Source organism: Saimiri boliviensis, chromosome 16, assembly GCF_048565385.1.
Source record: "Saimiri boliviensis isolate mSaiBol1 chromosome 16, mSaiBol1.pri, whole genome shotgun sequence".
Taxonomy (NCBI): domain Eukaryota; kingdom Metazoa; phylum Chordata; class Mammalia; order Primates; family Cebidae; genus Saimiri; species Saimiri boliviensis.
The window spans coordinates 27,601,717-27,613,447 of record NC_133464.1 but is presented as its reverse complement, the minus strand read 5'-3'; positions in this window follow the sequence as shown (position 1 = coordinate 27,613,447).

Here is an 11,731-nt window from a genome sequence, read left to right as displayed (position 1 = left end):
TTTGATCTCAAGTCAAACTTAAGATCTACGAAATCAGAATCTTCAAAAGCATACCTTGGAAATCTTGCTAATGTGTAGATTCCAATTTAAATTCTAGGAATGTCTCCCAGACTTACTACTTCAACTGAAAAGCTGCCAGGTGAGGCTGATGCTGCTGTCGTGCCTCTAACACTAATCAACATGTGTCAGTGGTTAACCAGATGTTCATGGATAAACACAGAAATGTAAACACCAAATATTGCCTTAACAAAACCCTGCAGCAAACAATATTGGTAAGTTAGAGGAAAAGGACATGCTTGGGGAGGGGAATGGTAAGAATGCTAATATATATACTTTTTTTTTTTTGAGACAGTTTTGCTGTTGTTGCCCAGATTGGAGTCCAATGGCGCAATCTCGGCTCACCACAATCTCTGTCTCTCAGATTCAAGTAATTCTCCTGCCTCAGCCTCCCGAGTTAGGTGGGATTACAGGCCACCACACCAACTAATTTTTGTATTTTTAGTAGAGATGGGGTTTCTCTATGTTGGTCAGACTGGTCTCTAACTCCGACCTCAGGTGATCTCCTGCCTCGGCCTCCCAAAGTGCTGGGATTACAGGCATGAACCACCATGCCTGGCCAAGAATGCTAATATATTTTTTAACACAGGAAGACATCAGTAAAGTAAATATATTAAAATATGTATATAATACATAAATATATATTAACCAAGGATATTTATGATTTCATTTGAATAGTCAGATTACTTTGCGTGGTTATGTTTTTCATCAAAGTATTTTCTATTTTCTATTTGTCTTTATTGTAATGGGACAAAAAAATTAAAGTATTTTCATGAAAATATTGTCCTTTTTATTTTCAGTTCTCTGGATTCTCTAATCCTATCCAAACATGTGTGACTTCTTTTGCTTGGCAAGAGAATAGGCAAAATTATAAGATGTTTTAAGACAAAGTTCTGTGTTGGTACAGATCCAGTTTTTGGTGAAGTTCCAGACATTTCAAATCATTTAAACAACAAAAACAATAACAAAAGCATCAAAAATCCATATGGTCCAGAATGGGGCAATAAAACATTTCCTTTCAGCTCTGTTTGTTTTACGCATCAGTTAGCTAAACACTTACCACACAAGAAGCACAATGCCTTTTCATCCTTTGTGCTATGCAATGAAAGTAAAACCGAAAGATACACAATTTTCACCCCCCACATTCTTTCTTTGACATTTTCTGCATTAAGTTGAGATGAATGTAAACAAAGACAGATGTCCATAATCACAATGTCAAGATGTTTTCATTAATTCTTCTCAAATGGAGATTCTGCTACACATTCTAGTTTGGGTATGATGAACAATATACATTCCTCAAACATGCCCTGCAAAGCCTAATGGGCCCCAAGAGTCTTTGAAATGAGGCATTATATTTACAACGAACATAACATAAATAGTTTCACCAAAAGATTTTTCAAAATAAGAGATGAAATTTAATTTTAAAAAATAAAATTTTGGTTTATTTCTTGAATTTGAACATAATCTGACAATTTAAGCACCCAAAGACATGTAGGTAAAGACTATTCCCCAGTACAAATTATATACAATACAGTAATTTGTAATATATAGTTATTTTGCATCCCCAATTAATTTTTTTTTTTTTTTTGAGATGGAGTCTTGCTCTGTTGCCCAGGCTGGAGTGCAGTGGCTAGGTCTCAGCTCACTGCAAACTCCGCCTCCCTGGTTAAGGGATTCTCCTGCTTCAGCCAACTGAGTAGCTGGGATTACAGATGCGCACCACCATGCCTGACTAATTTTTGGACTTTTAGTAGAGACAGGGTTTCACCATGTTAGTTAGGCTGGTCTTGAACTCTTGACCTCATGATCCACATGCCCTGACCTCCCAAAGTGCTGGGCTTACAGGCATGAGTCACTGTGCCTGGCCAAATTTTAAAGACTTTCATATCCACAATTATGCCTTATGTCTTTAAATATCTTGCATGCTTTTATGAATCAACTTCCAGAAAAAAACGTATTCTGTAAATTTGTATTTGTTGATGTTATTAAAGCTATTCATTTTCAGAAAAAAAGGGAGTCTCATATTTAATAAATATCTATTATCTCACATTCTAAGCCATGCTTGTAATTTTTTTCCAAAATATTATACCTAACTCATTAGTTAATTACAGAATACTACCCAGAGCAACCACATATCACTGATAGTCATTTCAGTGACTAGTAACACAGCCTTCACTTCCCACCTTTGTGCTAAATAACCTCTTAAGAGTCTACGGAATGCCTGAACAAGAACTCATATGATTAAATCTAACTGGTTTAATACCTACGTCATGTCCTTTGTTGCAAATTGCCTTCCACAGCCACACTGTTTTGCCAGATACCACTTATACTCTACAAAGCTCCACACATCTGTCAAGTGTGAAGAAAGTATTTTTGCAAAGCTATTCACACCTGATCACCTGTGGACTAAATAAAAAAATTTATTCCAATACCAGCTACCTGGAGCCATCTGACAACCTGAAGCCATCTGAGAAACTGGAAAGAGCATCAGAAAATTCAAACAGAGCTACAATCCAAGTAGAAATCACTGGACCATAGTATTCATCTAATTACCTCTATTTACTATTTCCAACTCCATTAAAAATGTAAAATAAAGCTGCAATTTTTAATTATGAAAATTACACTTGCTTACAATGATGTGCATTTAACCTCTGAGGCAGTAAATTATTATTACCCATACAGGTTTACTCATCTGTATAGAATTGTCATCGCGAGATTACCTTTCCAATATTGATTATTTCCAATTATGTTGAGCCATAAAAATAATTATTTCTATCATAGGGCATGACCACCATAGTCTGGTTTCTGTCTCTCAAATCTCAAAAAAAAAAAAAAGAAAGAAAAATTGAATATACATTTCTAAAATGTCTCCTGGAGTCAAGTGACAATGACAAAAAAAATCAAACTCTCCTTTGAAATTTGAGAATAAAAATTTTATTGTGTATCAGCAACAATCTCTTCTTTTTGCTTTCTAACAAAATAGGTATGCAAAAATTTAATTAATGAGTATAGTATACTAACTACACTGTGAAGGTTCAATTTAGACCCTCATGATAAAATGTTCATGAGCTCCATTTTTAAGCAGCTTTCAGCCTAGTAGAGAACTGATGTGTTGAGGGTGGTGGTGATGATGGTGAGACTTTGTTGCATACCATCAAATAAATGTTGAACATTTTGCTGCTCATGAAAGATCCCTTTTTTTTTTCCTTGATTTCTACTATATCAATGAAAACAGCAAAAATACGTATTAGAAAATAACTGTCAAGTGTTCACAAGTAAAGAAACTAGAGCAGTGTAATGATCAGACTTTTTCTCTAAAATCAGAGTCTCTGAATTAAAAATTCTTTGCATCACTAACCTGCTTTGTAACTCCCGAACAAGATGTTTATCTAGAAACTTCAATTTCTCTGTCTCTAAAAAGTAGATAATAATAATGTTTGCCACATTGGTTTAATGAAATAATAGATACACAAGGCCATTAAGCATTCAGTAAATATTGTTGTAATTGTTGATAATACAAATAATGTATTATTATTGACTTTTTGAGAACTAATTATGTTGAGTGATCAAGAGAATATGTAGGTGTTAATATTTTATCAGGAAGAATTTCTTATATAATTTTTAAGATATTTACCAGCTCTCAAACATTAACAGAGCCACCTGAAAATGTGTGAACTTAAAAAATATTTGTTCTAGTTCATATACAGCATAAACTGTGGTAGTGGTATGGCTTTATCAATACTACAAAACAGAGATAGAATGAGAATGTTAGGATACATTTGTGACTGTCATCTGTTTACAAGACTATGGAGAAAACGTGGGTTGGAAACAAGTAATAGTAAGTAATACATTCATGAAGGACTTGGTAACAAAATATACAAAAAGAATTCATGAGATTACTTAGTACACAAATAGATTGAACAACATGCGGTAGCAATGCTTTTTATTATGCAAAAAATACGTATAAGAAACTTTACAAGAGTGTTTAACTTAAACCAATTCATATATTTCTATTTATTTTGATTAGAGGATATGTTAGTAGGATAAGAAAAAAGTTTGTAACCTTAATGTAAAAGGTGTATGTTATTCTTTTTACGAATTTCACGTTAAATTGAAGTAATGCTTATTACACCTTGAAAAGAAATTGCTCTGCAAAGTCTATACAGTCATTTCTTGGTATCTGTGGTGGTTTGCTTGTGGTGAGATTCCTTCCAGACATTGGAATTCACAGACGCTCATGTACCTTATGTATAGCCCATTTGCATGTAACCTATACATACTGTTGGCTACTTTACATCATCTCTAGATTACTTATACTACCTAATATGATGTAAATACTATATAAATAGTTGTATTTGTTTAAAAAATGATGCGCAAAAGTGTATATATGTTCAGCATGGATATAACAATCCATTTTTCCCAAACATTTTCTATTTGAGGTTGATTGAATCCACAGATGTAGAATCCAAGGACATAGGGAGCCCACTGGATATAACAGCCAAATTACTATAGGCCAAACATCTTATAAGGTAAATACAAATAAAGAATGATACAGCACTTCCATAAAATCTCTACAGGGAGAAAAGTAGCTATATCTGTATAAAGTTATATGTTTACTCTTTGAAGATAATGTTTTGTTCTGATTCTAATATCATAATGCTTTCCTAGTAAGTACTAAGTAGCTCTATCACAAAAGTATTTTTTTTAATTTAAGCTAGCTAGACATAAATCTTTTACTATCAATTCTACTAAAATAAATTTTTCATTGTATCTACCATTTATCCAAAACACTGACCTTTCAAAATATCCCAGATTAAGTGGGGTCTTAATATGTAGTATGCTGTTTACTCAGTATAGAGAATACACAACAGACCATTAAGTGTGAGATGATTTTTCAGTAGAAGAACCATGCTTTTTTAGTTAATTTTACCAATATAACTGATAATGTATAATGAATTCTTAAGGTCAACTCATTCTCAAGTCTTTGTTTTGTTGAATATAAACTAGCTTCTTCAAACTTCCCAAATACATATTAATGAATGAAATGACACAATTAACATGAAAATTGTATTAAGAAAGGATTTCTTTCATATAAATATATAATACATTGTATATAATCTCTTTTCTTAGATATTATTAGTTATATTGTTTCCTATGACATGCATTCTCTAATTTTTAAACCAATATTTTTCTCACAAATTCAAGTAACTGTTGAGTTTTATTTTGTTTAAAAAAACTAAAATACAAGCTCTGCACAGTGGCTCACACCTGTAATCCCAACACTTTGGGAAGCTGAGGCAGGTGGATCATCTGAGGTTGGGAGTTTGATACTAGCCTGACCAACATGGAGAAACCTGTCTCTACTAAAAATAGAAAAAATTAGCCAGGTGTGGTGGCTTATGCCTGTAATCCCAGCTAACTCAGGAGGCTGAGGCATGAGAATCACTTGAACCCAGCAGGAGGAGGCTGCAGTGAGCTAAGATTGAGCCATTGCACTCTAACCTGGGCAACAACAGCAAAACTCCATCTCAAAAACAAACAACAACAAAAAGAACACAAATACTTAGAAGGTTTTCCAACATAGTTATTTTTCAAGCTATTTGATCTTCAGCTGCAGAGAGAAATAAGCAATAAGATACAGACACACATAGCTCATTTTTGTTGTTGCAGCAGGAACAAAGTTTGTTTGATTTTAGTGTGATATGGGATGTTCCAGCTAATTCCATTAGACAGGAAAAGAAAATAATAGATGGTAGATAGGTAGATAGATAGATAGATAGATACATACCTACATACATAGATACAGATGCATATAGATATAAAGAAATAAAACTGTATTTGTTCACAGATAACATTGCTATTTATGTAGAAAATCCAAAACAATCAACAACAATAAAAACAACAACAAAAAAATGGGAATATACAATTATAGCAAAGTAATAAGATACAAGGTTAATATATAATAGTTAATTGTTTTCTTATATACCATCAATGAACAGTGAAATTTGAAAATTAAATATATAATGCCATTTATATTTCAAAAAAATTAAATACTTAAATATATATTTAACAAAATGTGCATAAGATCTCTAAGAGGAAAACTACAATGCACGGATGAAAGAAATCTAAATAAATGGAGAAATATTTTGCATATGTGGGTAGGAAGTCTCAACATTGTCAAGATGTAAATTTCTTCTGATTTGATCTACAAAGTCAATATAATCTCAGTCAAAATCCTGGCATGCTTTTTGTGGATATGAACAACCTGATTCTCAGTTTGTGTTGAAAGGCAAAAGATACAGAATAACCAAAGATATTAAAGAAGCAGAACAAAAATGTTGAGGGTTGACACTAGTATAGTTCAAGACTTATGATAATCAGTGTAGTTGATACTGACAAAAGTAATAGATAAATAGATCAGTGGAACAAAATAGACAACCCAGCAGCAGGCCAAAACAAATAGTCTACTGACCTTTGGTGAAAAACTGAAGGTGATTTAATTAAGAAAGGATAAAATTTTCAACTAATGAATCTGCAAAAATAATAATAATAATCTAGACATAGAGCTCATACCAAAATGTAAAACAGAACTATACAACTCCTAGAAGGTAGTGTATGAGAAAATCTAGGTGACTTGGGGCTTAATAATGACTTTTTAGGTACAACAAAAGCAGTATACATGAAAGAAAAACTGGATAGATATTCATTAAATTAATAACCATCACTCTTTTTAAAAAATGAAATTACAAATAACAGAAAGGGAGAAAGTTGTACAAAGAACTTGTGTCCAAAACTCAGAAAGAACATTTAAAAATCAACAAGAAAATGAACAGCCCAATTTAAAAGAAGGTAATAGATCTGAATAGACACCTCACCAGAAAAGATACACAGATGGCAAACAAGCATTCAAATTATGGTCCACATGATACAGAGAATTAAAAATTAAATTTAATAATGCAATACACATTTATTAGAATGGCTAAAATTCAAAACGTTGACAGCAGCACATGCTTGTACAGGAACTCTCATTGTTGTTGGGAATGCAAAATGGTACATTCACCTTGGAAGATGGTTTAATATTTTCTTACAAAACTAAACATACTCTCACTATATGTTCCAGCAACTACACTTTTTGGTATTTATTCAAATTATTTATAAACTTACATCCACACACAAAAAAGTTACGTAATGTTCACAGAAAACTTATTTCTGATTTCCATACTGGGAGGCAGCCAAGATGTTTGTGATGGGTCATTTTTTGTGTCAAATTGACTGGGTCATAGATTCATAGAGTCCACAGATATTTAGTCAAACATCATTTGGGTGTGTCTGTGAAGGTGTTTTTGGATGAAATTTACATTTAAATTGGTAGACTGATCTCATCCTTTCTAATAAATACAGAAACCAACAGACAGGCTGACTGGCAGATAAACATGTACATCCTATTAATTGTTTCTCTGGAGAACACTGACTAATACAGTGTCCTTCAACAGATGAATGAATAAATAAACTGTGGTTATTATGTGCTAATAAAAAGAAATAAGATACTAGCTATGAAAAGACATGGAGTACCATAAATGCATCCTGCAAAGGAAAAGAAACCAATCTGGAAATATTTAATGCTACATATATGATTCCAACTAAATAACTTTTCAGAAAAGGTGAATCTATAGAGACAGTAAAACAGTCGGTTGATGGAGATTCAGCAAGAGAAAGGAAGAGGTAAATTGGTGGAATACAAAAGGATATTAGTGTGGTGTAACTATTCTGTATAATAAATAATGGCAGATACATGATATTATACATTTGACAGAACCCATAGAATGTACAATACATTATTAAACCCTAAAAATGGGGGAAACTGAAGGGATGTAAGAGGGTAAATGGGAATTCTCTGTACTATCACTCATTATCCTGTAAAACTAATGCTGCTATAAATAATAAGTTTATTTTTTAAAATCTCAATAATTTTTTAAATAAAATAAAGTAAGCAGCATGCATATTTAGTTTTCTCCATAAGATACATATTTTATGAAAAAATAGAAAATAATGTCTTCTTTAACGTAGCATACTGTAACATAGAAAACAAGAAACCATTTTAGCTAACACAAGTGAGATGCATCTTTGGCATTATAATTTTCAATTAAATGTGTTCATACATTTCATTTTTATTACAGAAGTTAGCACTAAAAAGCCACATTGTAATTACTAAGCGATGAACAATGAAAATAATGCTATTTAGTGTGGTAAGAGTAATGAAGAAAAGAAAACATTTACACTAATAACAGTTTTAAGCCTTTGATTCACAGTGATATTTTACTCAGAAAAAATAGTATTGCTTTCAACAAAAAGATGAATTATCAATAAAAAGCAGTAACAGGCCGGGTGCGGTGGCTCATGCCTGTAATCCCAGCACTTTGGGAGGCCAAGGCGGGTGGATCACGAGGTCAAGAAATCAAGACCATCCTGGTCAACATGGTGAAACCCCGTCTCTACTAAAAATAAAAAAAAATTAGCTGGGCATGGTGGTGCGTGGCTGTAATCCCAGCTAATCAGGAGGCTGAGGCAGGAGAATTGCCTGAACCCAGGAGGCGGAGGCTGCAGTGAGCCGAGATCGTGCCATTGCACGCCAGCCTGGGTAACAAGAGCGAAACTCTGTCTCAAAAAAAAAAAAAAAAAAAAAAAGTAACTAATTTAGAACTATAACTGTAGCTAAAGCAAAATACCTATTGGAATATTAAACATATTTTTCTTGTCTCATCTCTCTCTTCCATATTCCTTCTCAAGAATAAAACTCAAACCATTGAACCAACCAACCACTAAAGACTATTGTTTCTTATATTATTTATAGGAGAAGAATAACTCAAAAACCCCTGACTATAGCTGACTTCTCTGAGACACTGGAATATGACAATATGGGGTCACCATGTGAATATTTCCTCAGGCCAATTGTTAACATAATTTCTAAAATTACCTCCTGGCCAGGTGCAATGGCTTATGCCTGTAATCCCAGAAGTTTGAGAGGCCAAGATGGGTGGATCACCTAAGGTCAGGAGTTCAATACTAGCCTGGCCAACATGGCAAAACCCCATCTCTACTAAAAATACAAAAATTAGCCAAGCCTGGTGGTGCATACTTGTAATCCCCGCTACTCAGGATGCTGAGGCAGAATTGCTTGATCCCGGGAGGCGGAGGTTGCAGTGATGCAATGTTAACCCCGCTGTATTGCAGCCTGAGCGACAGAGGGAGACCCTGTCTCTAACTAATTAAATAAATAAATAACCTTCAGCATAACATCAAGAGGCAATACTGAAACAGACTTAATATTGACTCCACAGCATGGTTCAATACATACTTAGCAAGTATTTAACAATTTTTGAATTAAAGAATATAAAATCGAGCAAGATGAGTAGTTAACTACCAGGCTATTCAAATGCTATTATTCTGTAAATGAAAATAGTATCTTCAAGACATGTTGGAAACAAGTACTGAAGAATATTTAGGACAGATGCCATTGGAGAAGGGGGTAAACAAAAATAATGACAGTGGTTTTTAGTTTCTCTAGTTAATTTTTTTTCTTTTTTGCTGGAGCAATAAATGAGTAGATTATTACTCAATTAATTTTTCTCTTACAGAAGAAATAGTCCCCATATTGCCCATAATAGTATATTTGATTGATTATGTTTCAAGCATGATGCTGAATACTGGAGGTATATAGACCAATAAATACAATAAAAAAGTTATCTGCAAAGAACTAAAGTGCAAGGTAGACACACAGTGAGATGTGAGCCAGTGGAAGCAATACGGCATGTTGTTTACAAGGAATGGACATTATACCAAACTACCTGAATTGGAATTCTGGCTCTGCCACTCATGACTATGTGTACTTGGATATGTTTTTAACCTTTCTAGGCCTCAGTTTTCTAATCCCAATAATGGAGATAATTATTATCAACTTCATAAGTTGTAAGATAATGGGTTAAGATTGTTCATATAAGTTCTAAGAATAGCTCATGGAACTTTATAAATGTTTATATTTTATGACACTTTGCCTGACATAACTGTGAATCCATTAAAGCTAAGAAAAATACAGATGTATTAATAAGATGAGCTTCAGAATTGATTGAAGCAATAATTCGAAGATAAACAATATTTTTTCCTTTTTTCTCTGCCAAAGTGATACTGTCCTACCCATCCCAAAACTGACAAAAAAAAAAAAAAGAATGGCGAGCCATAATCACCTGGGGCTCAGATTTGCATCACTGATACACAATGGCACATAATAAAAATAATAAAGGAATAATTATAACAGCCACAATGTCCATTATGGGAGATAAGTAAATAAGGCTAAAAATACATCAAGAAGGAGAGATTATCACACTGGTAAATTAGGGAGTGAATTAGAAAATCTTTCTCAGAATATGAACTGAGACTGGAAGTAAGGTTTGGGGAATTCAAAAAAGGGAAAAAGAATTGAGAGCCATAATCACCTGGAACTCAGAATTGTATCACTGATACACAATGGCACATAATATAAATGATAAAGTAATAATAATAATGATAGCCACAATGTCCATTATAGGAGATAAGTAAATAATGCTAAAAGTATATCAAGAAGGAGAGCTTATCACACTGGTAATTTGGGGAGTGAATTAGAAAATCTTTCTCAGAATATGAACTGAGATTGGAAGTAAGGTTTGGGGAATTCAAAAGAGTCGAGTAAGGACAAGATATTCTAGACAGAAGTCTTAGAATTTTCTCTCTCTAGTCATGTGAGACATAATCACATTTACAAACTCATTTTAGGAAAGGGAGGTCTTTAACTGTCTTATGAACAAGGTACGAATAAGTTGTGATGATTTCTTCTCCTCTAACTTCCTTGCTGCTCTAATGTTTCTTCTGCTTTTTATTATATAAAGTTAAAAAAGAAAAATCCACAAATCATGAAGGTGATAGTGAGACAAAAATATTGTATTGGATCTTTAAAAGTGAATTAAAGTGTTTTCTTTTAAATTATTATTTTGAGATAGGGTATCACTCTGTCACCCAGACTGGAGTATGGTGGCAGGATAAAGATCTCACTGGATCCTCAAATTCCCCAGCTCAAAGGACCCTCTGACCTCACCCCCCCACAAAGAGTTGGGACCACAGGCATCAACCACCATACCCAGCTTATTTTTAAAAATTTTCTAGAGGCAAGGTCTAACTATGTTGCCCACTCTGATCTCAAACTCTTGGGCTCAAGCAACCCTCCACCTTGGCTTTCCAAATTGCTGAGATTACAGGTGTGAGCCACAATGCCTGGCAAACAGAAGCATTTAATTGATTTATTTTAACTAACAGTAAAATAGTTTTAGTCATGTTTAAGCACAAACTCATGTACCTACAAGTAATAATATGTGTAGCAAAATACTACTGCATCATTTTGTAACCAAATGATTTATTTTGTTGATTCGTGTTTGGAATTTAAAAGCTGAATGATGTTGACTTTTCTGGGTCAGTTTCCTAATGCATACGTATCTATAATAAAATATTTTCTAACTACCTTATAGGTTAAAGTATGAATCAAATTAATTAAATGATATGAAAATGATTTTGTCAATAGAATAATAATTATGATTCAAACTAATTCAATTAATTTACTTCCAAAAGTTAAAGACAAATGTAAGTGCAT